The sequence below is a fragment of the Xenopus laevis genome, chromosome 1S (assembly GCF_017654675.1).
Source record: "Xenopus laevis strain J_2021 chromosome 1S, Xenopus_laevis_v10.1, whole genome shotgun sequence".
Taxonomy (NCBI): Eukaryota; Metazoa; Chordata; class Amphibia; order Anura; family Pipidae; genus Xenopus; species Xenopus laevis.
In genome coordinates this window covers 11,703,119-11,725,399 of record NC_054372.1, presented here as the reverse complement: position 1 = coordinate 11,725,399, position 22,281 = coordinate 11,703,119, and the positions used below count along the sequence as shown (strand labels likewise).

Genomic DNA, 22,281 nt, shown 5'->3' with positions numbered 1-22,281 from the left:
GAATTGAATAATCAGCAAACCTGTAGCATCAGCTTATATTACAGCCAGGGAAGCTCATTTTCTGCTGGATAATTAGTGACGACCCCTAAGCTTAGCTTCTCAACAGCCAGAGCCCACTGAGCATGTGAGTGTCACAGACACTTTCCAAGATGGTGACCCCCTGTGACAAGTTTGAAGTCCTGGATCATTGCTGCTAATGACAAGCTGAAACTTTAGCCTCGTGCAATAAGTTCAGTATATAAAATATGGCATTTTTAGCCACATTCATTTTTAGAGTTTACTTCTCCTTTAAGCTAATTTTTAGTATGTTATAGAATGGCTAATTTTAAGCAACTTTATAATTTGCCTACATTTTTTCTTTTGTATAGTTTTTTTTTTTTTTAATTATTTGCCTTTTAGTTCTGACACTTTCCATCTTTCAAATGGGGGTCACTGACCCCGTTTAAAACCATGTGCTCTATACGGCTACACATATATTGTTACTGCTAATTTTTATTATTCATCTTTCTATTCAGGCTTCTCATATTCCAGTCTCTTATTAAAATCAATTTATGATTGCTAGGGTAATTTAGGCCCTAGCAACTGGATTGCTGAAACTGCAAACTGGAGAGCTGCTGAATAAAAAGCTAAATAACTCAGAAAACACAAATAAAAAACAATTGCAAATTGTCTCAGAATATCACTGAGTCTGTGAAGGTTCTCATTCATTATTCTCTAGTATAATGTAAGCGGAGTTACAGGGGTAGTAGTAACCCTCTGTTCATTATAAATTTAGTGAAAGGGGTTGTTCACCCATAAATTAAGGTTAAGTATGTTATATTCTAACAATTTGCAATTGGTTTTCATTTTTTATCATTTGTGTTTTTTTATTCAGCAGCTGTCCAGTTTGACATTTCGGTTGCTAGGGTTTTTATATATATATATATATATATATCCATATATATATATATATATATATATATATATATATATATATATATATATATATATATATATATATATATATATATATATATATATATATATATATATATATATCCTTGATAAAGGGCTGAAACGTTGGAGAACAAATCTATGCAAATAAATATTACTTGATTCACAAAGAAGAAAATGGTGTGCGGCTATATATATATATATATAATTTTCACATAGAGCCACACACCATTTTCTTCTTTGCGAATCAAGTAATATTTATTTGCATAGATTTGTTCTCCAACGTTTCGGCCCTTTATCAAGGACATATATATATATATATATATATATATATATATATATATATATATATATATATATATATATATATATATATATATATATATATATTATATATATATATATATATATATATATATTAATTATAAAAAATTATATAAACAAGCTGCTGTGTACCCTTGGGGGCAGCCGTTCAAGCACAGGATACACAGTAGATAACAGATAAGTACTACTATAGTTTATATAAACAAGCTGCTGTGTAGCCATGGGGGCAGCCATTCAAGCACAGGATACACAGTAGATAACAGATAAGTACTACTATAGTTTATATAAACAAGCTGCTGTGTAGCCATGGGGGCAGCCATTCAAGCACAGGATACACAGTAGATAACAGATAAGTACTACTATAGTTTATATAAACAAGCTGCTGTGTAGCCATGGGGGCAGCCATTCAAGCACAGGATACACAGTAGATAACAGATAAGTACTACTATAGTTTATATAAACAAGCTGCTGTGTAGCCATGGGGGCAGCCATTCAAGCACAGGATACACAGTAGATAACAGATAAGTACTACTATAGTTTATATAAACAAGCTGCTGTGTAGCCATGGGAACAGCCATTCAAGCACAGGATACACAGTAGATAACAGATAAGTACTACTATAGTTTATATAAACAAGCTGCTGTGTAGCCATGAGGGCAGCCATTCAAGCACAGGATACACAGTAGATAACAGATAAGTACTACTATAGTTTATATAAACAAGTTGCTGTGTAGCCATGTGGGCAGCCATTCAAGCACAGGATACACAGTAGATAACAGATAAGTACTACTATAGTTTATATAAACAAGCTGCTGTGTAGCCATGAGGGCAGCCATTCAAGCACAGGATACACAGTAGATAACAGATAAGTACTACTATAGTTTATATAAACAAGCTGCTGTGTAGCCATGGGGGCAGCCATTCAAGCACAGGATACACAGTAGATAACAGATAAGTACTACTATAGTTTATATAAACAAGCTGCTGTGTAGCCATGGGGGCAGCCATTCAAGCACAGGATACACAGTAGATAACAGATAAGTACTACTATAGTTTATATAAACAAGCTGCTGTGCAGACATGGGGGCAGCCATTCAAGCACAGGATACTCAGTAGATAACAGATAAGTACTACTGTAGTTTATATAAACAAGCTGCTGTGTAGCCATTCAAGCACAGGATACACAGTAGATAACAGATAAGTACTACTATAGTTTATATAAACAAGCTGCTGTGTAGCCATGGGGGCAGCCATTCAAGCACAGGATACACTGTAGATAACGGATAAGTACTACTATAGTTTATAGAAACAAGCTGCTGTGTAGCCATGGGGGCAGCCACTCAAGCACAGGATACACAGTAGATAACAGATAAGTACTACTATACTTTATATAAACAAGCTGCTGTGTAGCCATGGGGGCAGCCATTCAAGCACAGGATACACAGTAGATAACAGATAAGTGCTACTATAGTTTATATAAACAAGCTGCTGTGTAGCCATGGGGGCAGCCATTCAAGCACAGGATACACAGTAGATAACAGATAAGTACTACTATAGTTTATATAAACAAGCTGCTGTGTAGCCATGGGGGCAGCCATTCAAGCACAGGATACACAGTAGATAACAGATAAGTACTACTATAGTTTATATAAACAAGCTGCTGTGTACTCAACGAATTAGAGGGATAATGTGAAAAGAATGAAACCAAAAAAACAAACCTGTTACTGCTTTATAATAAAGAAACAAAAAAAACCCAAGTCCATAAATGAATACATTATTTTCAGGATTGATTCTATTGTGTTCATGCAGATAAAAGACATAGATGATATAGAGAGAAATCCTCTCCAGTTTATATACTATTGATGCTTTAAGGGGGAGCAGATAATATCTCACACAAACTCAGGAAGAATAAATATGAAGTGGGGGATGGAATATCAGACACACTCGCTGAAGAATAAAACAAGTCCAGCATAAATGTTCTCCCTACCTTCCCTCAGTGCGTATAAAAGAGAATTCAGTCAGAGGAGCCCATTTGTAGACTCCACACAGACAACACTTCCTCCTCGTTACACTCCCCTCACCTGTGAGAAAAAGTCCCGAGCGCCCGGCACTGCGCTATTTAAACCTTTATCCGCCCTGAGTATCCGTGTAACCACTACTTCGCCTCAGACCCTCTGGTTTTTTTTGAATTTCTGCAGTTTGGAAGAACCCCTCCAATCACCGCTGCCGAAAACTCGCAACGTCACGAACGGGTACGAATGAACCAATGACAGCGCGCAGAATGTGACACGTGCTCGCGCGCCCCCTTGGGCGGAGAACGGCGTGACAGACTTGCTTACGTGTGACGTCGTTGCTGTAGCAGGAGCGCGGCTAATTGTGTTATGGCTGCTGATAGTTGTCTGTGCTTCTCTTACCCTCCAAGTGTGATCTTCTGGGCCCCTGTGCTTTCTCTCATTCTTGTAAAAAACTTATGTCAGCCATTTATTTTAGCCTCTGTTGTCACAGTTAAAGACAGTGTGAGGCTTGAAGGTGTTTGTCCATTTCTCTCGGGAGCCCCTCGTGTGAGGAATATTTCATTGTGTAACAACTTTTGCACATGATGGTGCCATTGCTCTTATTTATATTGAATTTATTGAAATAGAGGGAAACCAGAAACTATAGATGGTGGAGCTGTCCCAAGATCTCTATTTCAATTTTTTCTATCTCAGGGACACCACGAAGTAAAGGCAGTAAAAGTATACTGGACTGTAGTCGTCATATTATTTTACGCTATCTGATAAAGAGCTATCTAATCGATAAGACTACAATTCCAGCAACCTTTAAGAATATTAGAGAGAAAAGGAGAAAAGACAATGAATTCCAATGCGCCGCAAAAGAAAAGACCCCTAAACGCCAAACGAGCGGATCTCCCTCCGATATGCCCACCTTGAGGTGGGCAATATCGGGCAGATCCGATCGTGGGCCCTAGGGCCCAACGATCGGATCCTAGCATTCGCAAACGTGCGGTCGGATCGCGGGACCGCATCAACGAACAGATGCGGCCGCGATCCGACGGGATTCTTAATCCCATCCGATCGAGATCTGGCCGACTTTCGGCCAGATCTCGATCGGGGAAGCCCGTCGGGGGCCCCCATACACGAGCCAATAAGCTGCCGACTCGGTCTGTCTGCAGCTTTTATCGGCCCGTGTATGGCCACCTTAAGGTGCTTCGCCGGATAACCAGCTGCCCCTAATTCTATAGGAGGCAAAAGAAAGGGAACCTTCAGTGCTTCGTTTGCTAGTAAAAACAAGCGCACTGAAGTAAAAGGATTTATACTTTTTAGATTTCAAAAAGTTGATCTTGCAGACGCGCGTTTCGCTAAAAGAGCTTTATCAAGGCAGTAAGTAAGGATTTTACGGGTGGCATGAAGCCCAACCACACCCAGAAGCTCTGGGGTTTATCATGAGATACAATCTTCTTTTAAATTCCCCATGCGCCAAACCCCAGTGCTCCCGACAGGGCCGGACTGGGAGGAAAAAGCAGCCCATGTATTCACACGCATACAAAGTATATATACTCCCAACCCCAAGATTAACTAGAACTAATATTTATTAATAGATATTTTAAGAGTCCATTACCTTATAAACCCCAGCAATAGTATAAACCCTATGTGCTGGAACTGGCCCTTGCAACAAATATCTCACCCTATTTTCGATCACAACTATTCTATCAGATGGACTAGAGGCCCTATACTTACAGTATATTCTAAATTTTCCTTTGTGTGCCCCCAGCTAGACCATGCACCCTGGCAGATATAAGGATTTTAATTACCACAGGCCCAAAATGTGGCTTACTTGAAGAGACTAGGCTGCCTCATGCAATTAATGTTACATATCACAGTTTTCCATATATACAGGCTGAAGTGATTGCTCTGAGCACATATCCTCCTGTTGCCAACATATCTATCATATGGATGAGGGATTGGTTATATAGCAAGCAACTCTACTATTACTAATTGAAGTTGGTCAGAATTCCTGGTTCCGTCCATATGCCAGTACTGGCATGTGCACTAACAAATACATCGGTTTAGCTGTGGCTGGCTGTAAAGCGAGCAGCTCATTTACATATTAAAGACAGACCTAATTAGAATTTTTACGTGAGTGGTCCATTTACATTTTAAAGCCAGCGGCCTATGGGGTATTTGCCCAAACCCACAGATTGCCAGTCCGGGTCTGGTTCCCGACCTGATGATGAAAATCTGTGCATGTGCACAAGTAAACGGAAGGGGTGACGAACGGCAACGGACCTAGAGGCGCACGCTATGTATATCCTGCTTTTCAGGAGTTTGAAACGCTACTGTTTTATTATTACAGAGCAAAAGGAAATCATTTTTAAAATCTGGATTATTTGGATAAAATGGAGCCTATGGGCCGTATTTTGGAACTTTCTCGATAACGGGTTTCCGGATAACGGATCCCATACCTTATGTACCTGTATATATATAGTGAATATTTTATTCCTCTGCTTGTTCTCTTACAGCTGGCCACTCAGAGGTATTTTGTTTATTCCATCTAAAACTACAACGCTTGTATTATACAACATGGGGGGCTGCCTACAGAAAATGTGTGGGCTCATTTATACACACTCCCAGTTTTGTATGAGTCTGTTTTCTATGCATTTTTGCTGTTTGGGGCAATCCAAGTTTATACAAACATGCCGGCTTTGCTAATGAGATACAGCCTTGCAGAACTGAATGGAGCAGTCTGTTATAGGATGGGATGGTAACTGTAAGTGATCCCGCTGTAATGCACAGGTACAAATAAATGAGACTGAAATCATTTCATAGAAAGCAAATCATTCGTGATACCTTAAAAACAAAAAGGCCTTTTGTAGAAAAGTCTTAAAAACAGCATAGATGTGAGTGTAGAACAGTTTTTACTTTGTCCTTGATGTTTTTTTTTAGCAGATAGGGGCATTTAAAGGGGTTGTTCACCTTTAAATCAACTTTTAGTATGATGTAGAGAATGATATTCTGAGACAATATGCCATTTATTTAAGAATTTTTATTATTTGCGGTTTTTGAGTTATTTAGCTTTTTATTCAGCAGCTCTCCAGTTTACAATTTCGGCAATCTGATTGCCAGGGTTCAAAAAATAAATAAAAATAAATAATAATAATAAAGACCAATTGAAAAGTAGATTAGAATTGGCCATTCATGTGAATTTAGGGGCACATTTACTAAGGATCGATTTCGAAGTTAAAAAACTTCGACCATCGAACTTGATACTTCAATACTCGAAGTAGTTTTCGATTGAAGTAAAAATCGTTTGATCGATCGATTAAATCGTTAGATTCGAACGATTTTAAAAAAAAAAATACTTCGACAACTCAAAACTTAGCCAAATACTGGCTATAGGTTCTAGGAGGTCCCCACAGGCTAACATAGCAATTCGGCAGGTTTAAGGTGGCGAAGTGTCGAAGTCTACGTTTTTTAAAGAGACAGTACTTTGATTTTCAAAGTTTTTTCAATTCTAATTGAATTTTTGCCTATTAGATGGTCGAAGTAGCCAAAAATTACTTTGAAATTCGAAGTTTTTGAATTCGAAAATTCACTTTGAATTAAGTTCGACCCTTAGTAAATGGGCCCCTAAATATGAATCACCTCTTTAATGTTCACTTTACATTTATCTATTAGCACAGATACAGCCTAATAGTTCAGAGCCATATATCCAAACTTGCAGACAGCCTGTTTCCATCATGTTAGATCTCATCAGTGCAAGATATTGAAAAATGGTTTCTGAGGGAGTAGGACTTGGAGAGTAGCAAAATGGAAAACCGAACCTGGTTTGGATAAGGACGGCTGAAAGGAGCTAAAAAGCCCTTCACAAGCAATTACATGCAAAGTGAAGCCTTCTGATTTGTTTTCCAAAGTTGCCCGAATTTGCCTCACGAGGAAACTTTGGGCAATTTCGGAAAGCTGAAGCGATCTGAGCGCCATTCCGCCGGCAATTTACATTCTAGCAGGCGGGAAGGCATTTAGGGGAGATTAGCCGCTGAAGAAGAGGCGATTTGTCGCTGGGCAACTAATCTCCCCCAGTAGCCATGTCTACCACCACCCTTGTCTCAAACTAAATAGGTTTAGCAATAATACTGAGTCATCAATGGGCAACTCCCATGTTGTTTTCAGCATGTGGCCAGAGCTTTATCTTTACTCTCTAGACATCTCTTGATATAGTACTGAAAAAAAGTTCATACGAAGAGGTGGTATTTTTTTTCATAATATGAAACTTTATTTCAAATCATTTTTATGAACATAGCACATAAAAGGGAACTGTGGTTAGGGGTGTATCCGCTGAGCTCTATCTGGGGGGATTGTGCAACATAAATCCTCTTGGCACGTAATAGTAAAGATAGACACTGACGTTGCTTCAAGCTGACGTTGCTTGGAGAAGACTTTTTCACCACTTGGTGGTAATTCTATAGCGATATAATTGTGACTCGCTGCCTTTAATTCAGTAAGATATAACAAACAAGGGAAAGTTGTGCTCACCACTAGTTTTTAAAATCATTAGGCGGGGGTGCAATGAGGGTGTGACCACAAAATACATATAGACAAATACAAGACTCCTCTGCACTCAACCCATTATCAATATATTTAAGACAGAGACATTTTGTGCATACTGCTACTGAAAAATGCCTTACCCTTTAAACAACACAGGGATTGTTTGTCCATATATTGCAATATATTTAAGCTGGCCAACTACGTCAAAGTCATCCCATATCTGGCCAGTCCTATGCTCAATTTTCATCTGATTCATTAAGAATTCTATGGTTTAATTATACCTTTTATAAAAAGGGACGAATACGTTTTACCTGCAACTTACTAGCTGCTTTCATACTGAGTCATCAATGGTCAACTCCCATGTTGTTTTCAGCATGTGGCCAGAGCTTTATCTTTACTCTCTTGATATAGTACTGAAAAAAAGTTCATACAAAGAGGTGGTATTTTTTTTCATAATATGAAACTTTATTTCAAATCATTTTTATGAACATAGCACATAAAAGGGAACTGTGGTTAGGGGTGTAGAGCGAGCCACTTTAGTCTCTGATATCCGCTGAGCTCTATCTGGGGGGATTGTGTAACATAAATCCTCTTGGCACGTAATAGCAAAGATAGACACTGACGTTGCTTCAAGCTGACGTTGCTTGGAGAAGACTTTTTCACCACTTGGTGGTAATTCTATAGCGATATAATTGTGACTCGCTGCCTTTAATTCAGTAAGAGCAACACAGCAGCCAAACATCATGTGTCCATAATCCATAGGGTTAGAAATAGTCTGGAAGTTGCTCAGCAAAGGGCTGCTGTGATTCCATTCTGTATTGTGAATGGCGGCTCTTTCAACGTTTGGCTTTTATTCCCCCAGGTCCATATGATTCTTTTTCTCTTTACTTTTTGGGTTTCCTGTTACTTCTCTTCTTCCCTTGTGTTTGTTTGGTCTTATTTGCTTTCTGAGCGTCTTGGTTCTTATTATCAGTTCTCATTTCTTCTGTTTCCTCATGTTCATTTATTTCCTCTGCCAATTCTGGTTTTATGATTTCCTTGACACCTAAAACATAAAATTGTTTAGCAAACTCTCCATTCAGTGTTCCATATGACAAGCACTAATGTCTAATCTCCTGTACCCCGAGGCATCTCTCATTGTTCTGTTTTGCCACAAATAGAATTGGCTGTAATTTAGTAAATCCTTTTGGTGTAGTCTTAGGGACAGATTTATTAAAATGTGAGATTAGAGCTCAGCACAGACAATTTCACCCGTTTTCTATTTATTCCTATGGGATGTTTAGTTTTGTATTTATCTAACTTTCACCCGCTGCTGAATAGTATTCTAAAAATTCAGAAAGTCTAATTTTTTGTATATATTTGCTCCAAAGTATCCAGCCTAAGGGTAATAGGTTGAAATTACATTTAGTTTTATTTTTCCTTTAGATTAGATCCTCAATTCTTACCAAAATGCCTTAAAGGGAGCCCTACATTTCACATGTTCCCTTTGCACTTTTAAATACCTGTATCCATTCTGCACTGGCCCTGACAATACAACAACCAAGCTCCAAACTATGAGACATACAAATTCAATCCATATCAACTACTCTTAACCTGTGGTTCATTTTTCATTCCATTTGTACTTACTTTATGTTATCTCTTTCTCTGTATCAGCACAAATCTAATTCGGGGGTTCAGCTTTAATGGTAGGCACAGATACTTCCTTCCCCTGATTTTCTATTTCTTTAGTAGGAGTATCATCCTTTTCCTTTGTGTCTTCTTGTGGCCTCTGTATTTTGCCACCTAAAAAGCAACAGTTCAACACTTCAATTACTTATTTCAAACAAGGCAGTGAAAGTTTGCTCGGTGGCAAGCCATAGCAGCCAATCAGATGCCTTCTTTCAAATATCAGACCAGCAAATAATAATGTCTCATTGTTTTCTTGGAGTTACTGGAACTAAAGAAGATTTACATCAATAGGATGTATTTTTTGTAACTGTCTAATTGGTATATTATAGTTTTATAATTTTCTTTATAGGGATGCACCGAATCCACTATTTTGGATTCGGCCGAACCCCCGAATCCTTCGTAAAAGATTCGGCCGAATACCGATCCGAATCTTAATTTGCATATGCAAATTAGGGGTGGGAAGGGGAAACATTTTTTACTTCCATGCTTTGTGACAAAAAGTCACGTGATTTCCCTCCCCACCCCTAAGATTTGGTTCGGCCGAATCCTGGCCGAATCCCGAACCGAATCCAGGATTCGGTGCATCTCTATTTCCTTATCACCTGCCTTGCCTCCTATGCTGTATATTTCCCACAAACAAATCTACAAATGGATATGGCATAGTGTCTTAAAACACATTCCTTAATCTCACAAGTGTTTTTTTAAGAAGATTGACAGGAGAGAAAAATCCTCTCTTATTAGCCCTGAATAATGTTATTTTATAGGGACAGAGCCTTTTATCCATATGAACCTATTTCAGACATTTATAGGGTGGACATATCACAAACAAATGACAATCTCATAATTTTTTACCTTGTACAACAACTTGGAGGCAGCGCAGCTCTTCCTCGGCTTCTCTTAAATCTCTTACATGCTTGTTGCTAAGACAGAACAGAAATATAATTTTAGGAGCATGTTCTACATAGTACATAGAAAACAGCAAGGGATGGTATAAATTCACTTATGGGCTTAGAAAACACTACAGGCATTTTATGGCTTCATAAAAATAGGAAAGCATGCCAATATATATTTTTTACTTATTTAAGAAAAATAATGTGAATTTAACTTTATTTATATTGAACCCTAATTGTCCTTACCAGTATCGAATGTATAACGCCAGGACTGCGATTATGAGTAAGCCAAAGCATCCACCAGCGACACGGATTAGTAGTCCAACAGGGATATTAATATTGATATCTGCAACACAACAAACACATATGTGATTAGTATAGCTGTAATCATAGAGATGTTTAAAAGTATGAAAATATGGATTCATCTTGATGCAAATTGGTCATAATAGAATAGGACGGGGCATCAAGAGGAGGACTTGGGAGTAAATGTTATGCACACAAGAAATATTACATTGTATAACTGTTGTTTGACATTTTTAGCAGTGCCAGCCCCCTGTAAGTGATCTGAACACTCTGTCTTTATGTACTTGCATTCGTACCTATCAGTGGAATTAAAATTAAATGTGAAGCAGAATAATAGGAAAGTAGGATCAAAGGAAATAGTGAATATTAGAGACAAATAAGGGCAACAGAAATCTTACCAATTCCAAAAACACGGATGCTGCCAGCAATCTGGATGGGATGCCAATCTGAGGGATAGAAATTAAAAACATCAAGAAATGAGACTTCAAAAAAGAAACTTTATGTTAAGAAAAAATAATACACATATTAATACATTAAATGGAAGGAATAAAATGTCAAGAAATATCTTTAAATTGATTCTACTATCAAATTCTTCCCTGATTAAACCAACATCTCAATAATATTTGAGAAAAAATCCAACCATGGAACTGATAGGGGTACAAGTAACAGCCTTCCTATCTTTTCTTACATTCTTCTGTATTAATACAATTGGAATCAGGCACAATTATAACTGCCCAGGCCCGTAATATACAGATCAATTGGAAACAGCTACTAAAGTTTGGGCTCATCGTTACATTTATGGCACTTTTTAACTGTGTAAGATCGCTTGGTTGGCATTCAACAAGGGCAGAGAAAGCAGCAAGGACACCATTGTCTCATGTTAGGGTCGATAATATTGGTGGATGTATTTGGGACATGTACTGAAGCTGTGATAGTTTACCTGTTAGCTCCTTATGTTGTGTTGTTGTAATAATCTCTGCCTCCTGATCATTGGGTCCAATAAAGAATAAACATAATTAACATTACAGTATATAAATAGCAGTTATAGGAATAAGTATAAAATCAGGATATATTACCATCCAGTCTCCCAACTGGGAAGCCCACGGTGAAAATGATAAAATAGATTAAAATTAGATAAAAAAGTGTTGTGTTGAAGATCAAATTAGCCATGACTGTCTAGTTCTCTCTCCTGCTCCAACTGATGATTGTGTTGTTGTTACTGGTCAGGATACAGGATGAGGTCACATGACTGTGCATTGTGAAGTCATAGCCTGCATTGTGATGTCAGGGCTGCAGTATGGCTGGTAACTGACACATTACAGTTATATAGAATGGCAAAAGGATATAAGAATATATAGCTAGGAATGGTGTGTGTGAATAATATACATTTATAATTGTATTAATATCATTATAGGTGTTATTTTACTGTCTTGTGTAATGTTATTCAGAAAGTACATTATATTTAATCGTTCACATTGAGATTACAGGAGCCTGTGCATTGTGTATAATACTGAGTTGCTAATAGTTACTATATATTACACTAAGAGACCAACACACACTTTTTTAACAAAACTATTTATCCCATAATGACATAATGGGGATGATACTGGGATTTGTAGGTGTTGGACAGATCTGATATACACCACAGTTATGGTTTCTTCTATTAACACCCTCTGCCTTATATACACTCTGTCCCACAATTACACCCCATCCACTGACATCTTGTCTTACTATATACACTCTGTCCCACAATTACACCCCATCCACTGACATCTTGTCTTACTATATACACTCTGTCCCACAATTACACCCCATCCACTGACATCTTGTCTTACTATATACACTCTGTCCCACAATTACACCCCATCCACTGACATCTTGCCTTACTATATACACTCTGTCCCACAATTACACCCCATCCACTGACATCTTGTCTTACTATATACACTCTGTCCCACAATAACTCTACCCTCCCGACTCCATCTTGCATTACCGAATACACTGAAGCTCAAAGTCCTTCCAAAATTGAGAGATAAATCTATCTGAGAATAAATATAAATACAGGATACATTACCATCCAGTCTGTGAACTGGGAAGCCCATAGCAGTAAAGCTAAAAGTGATTAAATATAGAAAAATAAAAATTTGGGTGAAGATAAAACTCTGCATGACTCTGCTTCGTTCAATCTCCTGCTCCAACTGATGATTGTGTTGTTGTTACTGGTCAGGATACAGGATGAGGTCACGTGACTGTGCATTGTGAAGTCATAGCCTGCATTGTGATGTCAGGGCTGCAGTATGGCTGGTAACTGACACATTACAGTTATATAGAATGGCAAAAGGATATAAGAATACAAGCTAGGGATGGTGTGTGTGAATAAAATACATTTATAATTGTATTGATATCATAGGTGTTATTTTTACCTTCCTGTGTAATGTTATATAGAAAGCACATTATATTTAATCTTTCATATTGAGATTACAGGTGTCACATATCTGCGCATTGTGATGTCATCTCTAATCAGTGTCAGGGCTGCTGTATGACATGTGTACAGTTAAACAAATATGAATAAATAAATACATGTGCAAGACTACAAACTGGTTTTCTTCATGTCAATAGCAACTGGTTTCCTAAATATTTTTAATATTTTCAATATTATGATATAATAATATTTTTAATAAATGATAAAGTGTAACATATCTATTATGTTACAGTGTCTATCGCATGGCAGGAATTCCAGGGGTTCCCTTATAGTGTATCCCACAGTCACACTCCCTTCCCAGAGACTATTATCCCACTGTTACTATAGGCACCATCTCTACCTACTATACCTGATATCCCACAGTCACACTACCTTCCCAGAGACTATTATCCACTGTTACTATAGACACCATCTCTCCCTACTATACCTGCTATCCCACAGTCACACTCCCTTCCCAGAGACTATTATCCCACTGTTACTATAGACACCATCTCTCCCTACTATACCTGCTATCCCACAGTCACACTCCCTTCCCAGAGACTATTATCCACTGTTACTATAGACACCATCTCTCCCTACTATATCTGCTATCCCACAGCTACACTCCCTTCCCAGAGACTATTATCCACTGTTACTATAGGCACCATCTCTCCCTACTATACCTGCTATCCCACAGTCACACTCCCTTCCCAGAGACTATTATCCCACTGTTACTATGGGCACCATCTCTCCCTACTACACCTGCTATCCCACAGTCACACTCCATTCCCAGAGATTATTATTCCACTGTTACTATAGGCACCATCTCTCCCTACTATACCTGCTATCCCACAGTTACACTCCCTTCCCAGAGACTATTATCCCACTGTTACTATAGGCACCACCTCTCCCTACTATACCTGCTATCCCACAGTCACACTCCCTTCCCAGAGACTATTATCCACTGTTACTATAGACACTATCTATCCCTACTATACCTGCTATCCCACAGTCACACTCCTTTCCCAGAGACTATTATCCACTGTTACTATAGGCACCATCTCTCCCTACTATACCTGCTATCCCACAGTCACACTCCCTTCCCAGAGACTATTATCCACTGTTACTATAGACACCATCTCTCCCTACTATACCTGCTATCCCACAGTCACACTCCCTTCCCAGAGACTATTATCCACTGTTACTATAGGCACCATCTCTCCCTACTATACCTGCTATCCCACAGTCACACTCCCTTCCCAGAGACTATTATCCCACTGTGACAAAATACAGCAAGATTAAAAAAACTAATTTGTTTCCTTCTTCGTCTAATGGCCTAAGTAATGTAAAAACCAAGAATAAATCATCTAGCTTAACCTAGTCACAATTTTATTCAGTGAAAAGCTGGTTCTGGCTCTCCCCCACTTCCTGTTTGCAAAGTAATATTCTTCATAAAAAAGTAATTAAATTGTGAATGTAATTGGGGGATATCGGGTAAGCAAATTAAGTCATGAGCTAGGGGTTGCCTAATAAATGTTCACACCAGCAGTGACTTTTGCTGTCCTTGTCCTTTAATTTTTAAATAAGTTGTCCACTTAAATAAATTGGAGGACCAAAAGAAGTAGCCATAGAGCCATCCCAGGACTATAGCACTATCATAGTTACAATATAGTTTATTTAGTAGCATTTAGGAACCAATAAGATATGTTGAGTTTAGTAAATGAATAAAATGTAATTGTTAACTGGTTGCTGTGGGCCAACGGATCAAAGAAAACAATTGCTCCTGGTATTACTTAAAGGGGTAGTTCATATTTAGTTTAACTTTTATGGTGTAGACAATGATGTTCTGAGAGAACTTGCAAATGGCCTTATTTTTTTATTTTTATGGTTTTTCATTTATTTAGCTTTTTGTTCAGCAGCTCTCCTATTTGGTATTTAAGCAGCTATCTGGTCTTATTTTCCTTTGCAACCAGGCATTTAAGTGAGAAATTGGAATACATTTATGAGGCGATTTAGATATAAAGATAAGTCATAAAAATTTACAATAACAATAAAATTGGATCTTTATAGAGAAATGTTTTTTTTGGCTGCTATGATCACTGGGTTGTAAGCTGTATGGGGCAGGGACTTTCTAGCATGTTTTATACTACATGGCACTTAATCTCTGCATATTTATACGTACCGTATATACTCGAGTATAAGCCGAGTTTTTCAGCCCCCAAAATATGCTGAAAAACTCTACCTCGGCTTATACTCGGGTCAAGCGCAAAAACGGTCGCCGGCGCCTAAGAATATTCGCCGGCGCCTTAGAATAGTAGCTGGCGCCTAAGAATATTCGCCGGTGCCTTAGAATAGTAGCCGGCGCCTAAGAATATTCGCCGGCGCCTCAGAATATTCGCCGGCGCTTAGAATAGTAGCCGACGCCTAAGAATAGTCATCCAAAAACGAGATTGAAACTTACCAGAAGCTGCTGCATTTCTCACCCTCGGCTTATACTCCAGTCAATAAGCTTTCCCAGTTTTTGGAGGTAAAATTAGGTACCTCGGCTTATACTCGGGACGGCTTATACTCGAGTATATACGGTATGTATTTATTTATGTTATGTATGTAATGTAATATGCATGCATTTTCTTTTTATTGTTACTTAATTAAAAAAAACATAGAAACATAAATTATATATATTAAAAAAAAACACCTTGCAACTTCAACAGCTTTTGTTATGCTATGAATAGCATAGTGTATATTTTTTTATTTAGGAAGGAAATCCATTGTCACAAAAAAAAACACAACGACAACACACTCTTCAGCCTGCACTCACCATCACCAAAATACAAAAACACACAAACATCAAAGTTGTATTCAAATGCATTTAGACCTGTTAAAGTACAAGTGGAAATGTGACAGAAAACAAAGTTTTACATACATTTCATCTGTAGTGAATTCTGCATGAAGGACAAAACTCCCCAGTGCGGGAGATAATCTTTGTGTGCTGCATGTTGGGAGAATACTACTAGGAACATATGTCTGCCTGGAAACAAAGGCTACAAAAGCCTCATGGTCAGGAATTCATCATATGGGTAGCTCTGCATCTTTAACTTCTTCAGAATATCAATAATATACACATGTAGGGGGTTATTTATCAAAATATGAATTTTTCTGATCTTTTAAATAAAAAAACTGTGACCAAACTAGAATCCAAGATTTTACCTTATTTATTATTAAAAAGCTTGATTTAATGGGTTCGGGTAAAATCTCGATAAAAGCTTGTGAAAACCCGAATTGTACGTTTTTCCTGTATCGCACAATTTTTTCGTATTGCCCAAAAAGCCTGAAAAGGTTTTTGGGCTAATTCTAGCGCAGACCACAGAAACGTTAAAATAGTATAGGGACCTCTGCTACTGAATTATACACAACCTCCGCATGCTTGTGATGATGTTCAGATTTTGGCTTTTTGCTGCATAGGGCTTTAAGAAATCTCGAAAAATTTGAGTTTTACCCCAAAAAGCCCGACCATAGTTTAATAAATAACCCCCATAATCAAGTAACTCGGATCGCGGCCACATCTGTGCCTTTATCCGACTGCGTGTATCGGATGCATTATGATTGGATCAGCCGATATCGCCCACCTCAATGTGGGCTTAGTAACATCTATGGCACCTTACAGACACAATGCAGAGGGGTATTAAGTGCTGTAGGTTACTGTGTGTGACTGCCATACACTAATCTCCCCTAGTAGCCATATCTGCCACCACCCTTGTCTCAAACTAAATAGTTTAGCAATAATACTGAGTCATCAATGGTCAACTCCCATGTTGTTTTCAGCATGTGGCCTTTTAAGCCAGAGCTTTATCTTTACTCTCTAGACATCTCTTGATATAGTAGTGAAAAAAAGTTCATACAAAGAGGCGGTATTTTTTTTTATAATATGAAACTTTATTTCAAATCATTTTTGTGCACATAGCACATAAAAGGGAACTGTGGTTAGGGGTGTAGAGCGAGCCACTTTAGTCTCTGATATCCGCTGAGCTCTATCTGGGGGGACTGTGGAACATAAATCCTCTTGGCACGTAATAGCAAAGATAGACACTGACGTTGCTTCAAGCTGACGTTGCTTGGAGAAGACTTTTTCACCACTTGGTGGTAATTCTATAGCGATATAATTGTGACTCGCTGCCTTTAATTCAGTAAGAGCAACACAGCAGCCAAACATCATGTGTCCATAATCCATAGGGTTAGAAATAGTCTGGAAGTTGCTCAGCAAAGGGCTGCTGTGATTCCATTCTGTATTGTGAATGGCGGCTCTTTCAACGTTTGGCTTTTATTCCCCCAGGTCCATATGATTCTTTTTCTCTTTAGTTTTTGGGTTTCCTGTTTCTTCTCTTCTTCTTCCCTTGTGTTTGTTTGGTCTTATTTGCTTTCTGAGCTTCTTGGTTCTTATTATCAGTTCTCATTTCTTCTGTTTCCTCATGTTCATTTATTTCCTCTACCAATTCTGGTTTTATGATTTCCTTGACACCTAAAACATAAAATTGTTTAGCAAACTCTCCATTCAGTGTTCCATATGACAAGCACTAATGTCTAATCTCCTGTACCCCGAGGCATCTCTCATTGTTCTGTTTTGCCACAAATAGAATTGGCTGTAATTTAGTAAATCCTTTTGGTGTAGTCTTAGGGACAGATTTATTAAAATGTGAGATTAGAGCTCAGCACAGACAATTTCACCCGTTTTCTATTTATTCCTATGGGATGTTTAGTTTTGTATTTATCTAACTTTCACCCGCTGCTGAATAGTATTCTAAAAATTCAGAAAGTCAAATTTTTTGTATATATTTGCTCCAAAGTATCCAGCCTAAGGGTAATAGGTTGAAATTACATTTAGTTTTATTTTTGCTTTAGATTAGATCCTCAATTCTTACCAAAATGCCTTAAAGTGGCCCTACATTTCACACGTTCCCTTTGCACTTTTAAATACCTGTATCCATTCTGCACTGGCCCTGACAATACAACAACCCAGCTCCAAACTATGAGACTTACAAATTCAATCCATATCAACTACTCTTAACCTGTGGTTCATTTTTCATTCCATTTGTACTTACTTTATGTTATCTCTTTCTCTGTATCAGCACAAATCTAATTCGGGGGTTCAGCTTTAATGGTAGGCACAGATACTTCCTTCCCCTGATTTTCCATTTCTTTAGTAGGAGTATCATCCTTTTCCTTTGTGTCATCTTGTGGCCTCTGTATTTTGCCACCTAAAAAGTCAAGAGTTCAACACTTCAATTAACTATTTTAAACAAGTCGGTGAAAGTTTGCTCGGTGGCAAACCATAGCAACCAATCAGATGCCTTCTTTTAAATATCAGACCAGCAAATAGTAACTTCTCATTGATTTCTTAGAGTAACTGGAACTAAAGAAGATTTACATCAATAGGATGTATTTTTGTAACTGTCTAATTGGTATATTATACTTTTATAGCTTCCCTTATCACCTGCCTTGCCTCCAATTTTGTATAATTCCCACAAACAAATCTACAAATGGATATGGCATAGTGTCTTAAAACACATCTATTGACAGGAGAGAAAAATCCTTTCTTATTAGCCCTGAATAATGTTATTTTATAGAGACAGAGCCTTTTTATCCATATGAACCTATTTCAGACATTTATAGGGTGGACATATCACAAACAAACGACAATCTCATCATTTTTACCTTGTACAACAACTTGGAGGCAGCGCAGCTCTTCCTCGGCTTCTCTTAAATCTCTTACATGCTTGTTGCTAAGACAGAACAGAGAAATATAATTTTTAGGAGCACATTCTACTCAAAAAAGTACATAGAAAATGGCAAGGGATGGTATAAATTCACTTATGGGCTTAGAAAACTCTACAGGCATTGTATGTCTTCATAAAAATAGAAAAGCATGCCAATATATTTTTTTTACTTATTTAAGAAAAATAATGTGAATTTAACTTTGTTTATCTATATAGCACCCTAATTGTCCTTACCAGTATCGAATGTATAACGCCACGACTGCGATTATGAGTAAGCCAAAGCATCCACCAGCGACACGGATTAGTAGTCCAACAGGGATATTAATATTGATATCTGCAACACAACAAACACATATGTGATTAGTATAGCTGTAATCATAGAGATGTTAAAGGTATGGGGCAAATATGGATTCATCTAATTGTTCACAATAGAATAGGGCGGGGCATCAAGAGGAGCACTTGGGAGTAAATATTATGCACACAAGAAATATTACATTGTATAACTGTGGTTTGACATTTTTAGCAGTGCCAGCCCCCTGTAAGTGATCTGAACACTCTGTCTTTATGTACTTGCATTCGTACCTATCAGTGGAATTAAAATTAAATGTGAAGCAGAATAATAGGAAAGTAGGATCAAAGGAAATAGTGAATATTAGAGACAAATAAGGGCAACAGAAATCTTACCAATTCCAAAAACACGGATGCTGCCAGCAATCTGGATGGGATGCCAATCTGAGGGATAGAAATTAAAAACATCAAGAAATGAGACTTCAAAAAAGAAACTTTATGTTAAGAAAAAATAATACACATATTAATACATTAAATGGAAGGAATAAGATGTCAAGAAATATCTTTAAATTGATTCTACTATCAAATTCTTCCCTGATTAAACCAACATCTCAATAATATTTGAGAAAAAATCCAACCATGGAACTGATAGGGGTACAAGTAACAGCCTTCCTATCTTTTCTTACATTCTTCTGTATTAATACAATTGGAATCAGGCACAATTATAACTGCCCAGGCCCGTAATATACAGATCAATTGGAAACAGCTACTAAAGTTTGGGCTCATCGTTACATTTATGGCACTTTTTAACTGTGTAAGATCGCTTGGTTGGCATTCAACAAGGGCAGAGAAAGCAGCAAGGACACCATTGTCTCATGTTAGGGTCGATAATATTGGTGGATGTATTTGGGACATGTACTGAAGCTGTGATAGTTTACCTGTTAGCTCCTTATGTTGTGTTGTTGTAATAATCTCTGCCTCCTGATCATTGGGTCCTATAAAGAATAAACATAATTAACATTACAGTATATAAATAGCAGTTATAGGAATAAGTATAAAATCAGGATATATTACCATCCAGTCTCCCAACTGGGAAGCCCACGGTGAAAATGATAAAATAGATTAAAATTAGATAAAAAAGTGTTGTGTTGAAGATCAAACCAGTCATGACTGTCTAGTTCTCTCTCCTGCTCCAACTGATGATTGTGTTGTTGCTACTGGTCAGGATACAGGATGAGGTCACATGACTGTGCATTGTGAAGTCATAGCCTGCATTGTGATGTCAGGGCTGCAGTATGGCTGGTAACTGACACATTACAGTTATATAGAATGGCAAAAGGATATAAGAATACAAGCTAGGGATGGTGTGTGTGAATAAAATAAATTTATAATTGTATTGATATCATAGGTGTTATTTTTACCTTCTTGTGTAATGTTATTCAGAAAGTACATTATATTTAATCGTTCACATTGAGATTACAGGAGCCTGTGCATTGTGTATAATACTGAGTTGCTAATAGTTACTATATATTACACTAAGAGACCAACACACACTTTTTTAACAAAGCTATTTATCCCATAATGACATAATGGGGATGATACTGGGATTTGTAGGTGTTGGACAGATCTGATATACACCACAGTTATGGTTTCTTCTATTAACACCCTCTGCCTACGATATACACTCTGTCCCACAATTACACCCATCCACTGACATCTTGTCTTACTATATACACTCTGTCCCACAATTACACCCATCCACTGACATCTTGTCTTACTATATACACTCTGTCCCACAATTACACCCCATCCACTGACATCTTGTCTTACTATATACACTCTGTCCCACAATAACTCTACCCTCCCGACTCCATCTTGCATTACCGAATACACTGAAGCTCAAAGTCCTTCCAAAATTGAGAGATAAATCTATTTGAGAATAAATATAAATACAGGATACATTACCATCCAGTCTGTGAACTGGGAAGCCCATAGCAGTAAAGGTAAAAGTGATTAAATATAGAAAAATAAAAAATTGGGTGAAGATAAAACTCTGCATAACTGCTTTGTTCAATCTCCTGCACCAACTGATGATTGTGTTGTTGTTACTGGTCATGATACAGGATGAGGTCACATGACTGTGCATTGTGAAGTCATAGCCTGCATTGTGATGTCAGGGCTGCAGTATGGCTGGTAACTGACACATTACAGTTATATAGAATGGCAAAAGGATATAAGAATACAAGCTAGGGATGGTGTGTGTGAATAAAATACATTTATAATTGTATTGATATCATAGGTGTTATTTTTACCTTCCTGTGTAATGTTATATAGAAAGTACATTATATTTAATCTTTCATATTGAGATTACAGGTGTCACATATCTGCGCATTATGATGTCATCTCTAATCAGTGTCAGGGCTGCTGTATGACATGTGTACAGTTAAACAAATATAAATAAATAAATACATGTGCAAGACTACAAACTGGTTTTCTTCATGTCAATAGCAACTGGTTTCCTAAATATTTTTAATATTTTCAATATTATGATATAATAATATTTTTAATAAAAGATAAAGTGTAACATATCTATTATGTTACAGTGTCTATCGCATGGCAGGAATTCCAGGGGTTCCCTTATAGTGTATCCCACAGTCACACTCCCTTCCCAGAGACTATTATCCACTGTTACTATAGACACCATCTCTCCCTACTATACCTGCTATCCCACAGTCACACTCCCTTCCCAGAGACTATTATCCCACTGTTACTATAGCACCATCTCTCCCTACTATACCTGCTATCCCACAGTCACACTCCCTTCCCAGAGACTATTATCCACTGTTACTATAGGCACCATCTCTCCCTACTATACCTGCTATCCCACAGTCACACTCCCTTCCCAGAGACTATTATCCACTGTTACTATAGACACCATCTCTCCCTAACTATACCTGCTATCCCACAGTCACACTCCCTTCCCAGAGACTATTATCCCACTGTTACTATAGGCACCATCTCTCCCTACTATACCTGCTATCCCACAGTCACACTCCCTTCCCAGAGACTATTATCCACTGTTACTATAGACACCATCTCTC

The 22,281-nt window shown here is 37.7% G+C and overlaps 1 protein-coding gene and 2 long non-coding RNA genes across 5 annotated transcripts in view; all 3 read right to left on the bottom strand.

Annotated features, from left to right (window-relative positions):
- Window positions 1-3,450, bottom strand: part of tacc3.S (transforming acidic coiled-coil containing protein 3 S homeolog) — a 28,297-nt gene extending 24,847 nt beyond the window's left edge. The window contains 1 exon segment of one of the 2 annotated variants that reach the window (NM_001088495.1): window positions 3,339-3,450. The gene's annotated coding sequence lies outside the window, so the exon portion shown is untranslated. 2 annotated transcript variants of the gene reach the window in all.
- Window positions 3,451-9,202: 5,752 nt separating this feature from the next.
- Window positions 9,203-11,659, bottom strand: LOC108705835. The gene is made up of 5 exons (XR_005964246.1): window positions 11,601-11,659; window positions 11,059-11,106; window positions 10,604-10,703; window positions 10,320-10,387; window positions 9,203-9,581 (listed from the first exon to the last, which is right to left on the bottom strand). It is a non-coding gene; the product is annotated as an uncharacterized LOC108705835 (long non-coding RNA).
- A 5,438-nt stretch (window positions 11,660-17,097) lies between these two features.
- Window positions 17,098-20,917, bottom strand: LOC121399265. 2 transcript variants are annotated; one of them, XR_005964864.1, is made up of 6 exons: window positions 20,119-20,917; window positions 19,577-19,624; window positions 19,127-19,226; window positions 18,831-18,898; window positions 18,218-18,373; window positions 17,098-17,637 (listed from the first exon to the last, which is right to left on the bottom strand). It is a non-coding gene; the product is annotated as an uncharacterized LOC121399265 (long non-coding RNA). The 2 variants fall into 2 exon arrangements; XR_005964865.1 differs by lacking the exon at window positions 19,577-19,624.
- Between the last annotated feature and the right edge of the window lie 1,364 nt (window positions 20,918-22,281).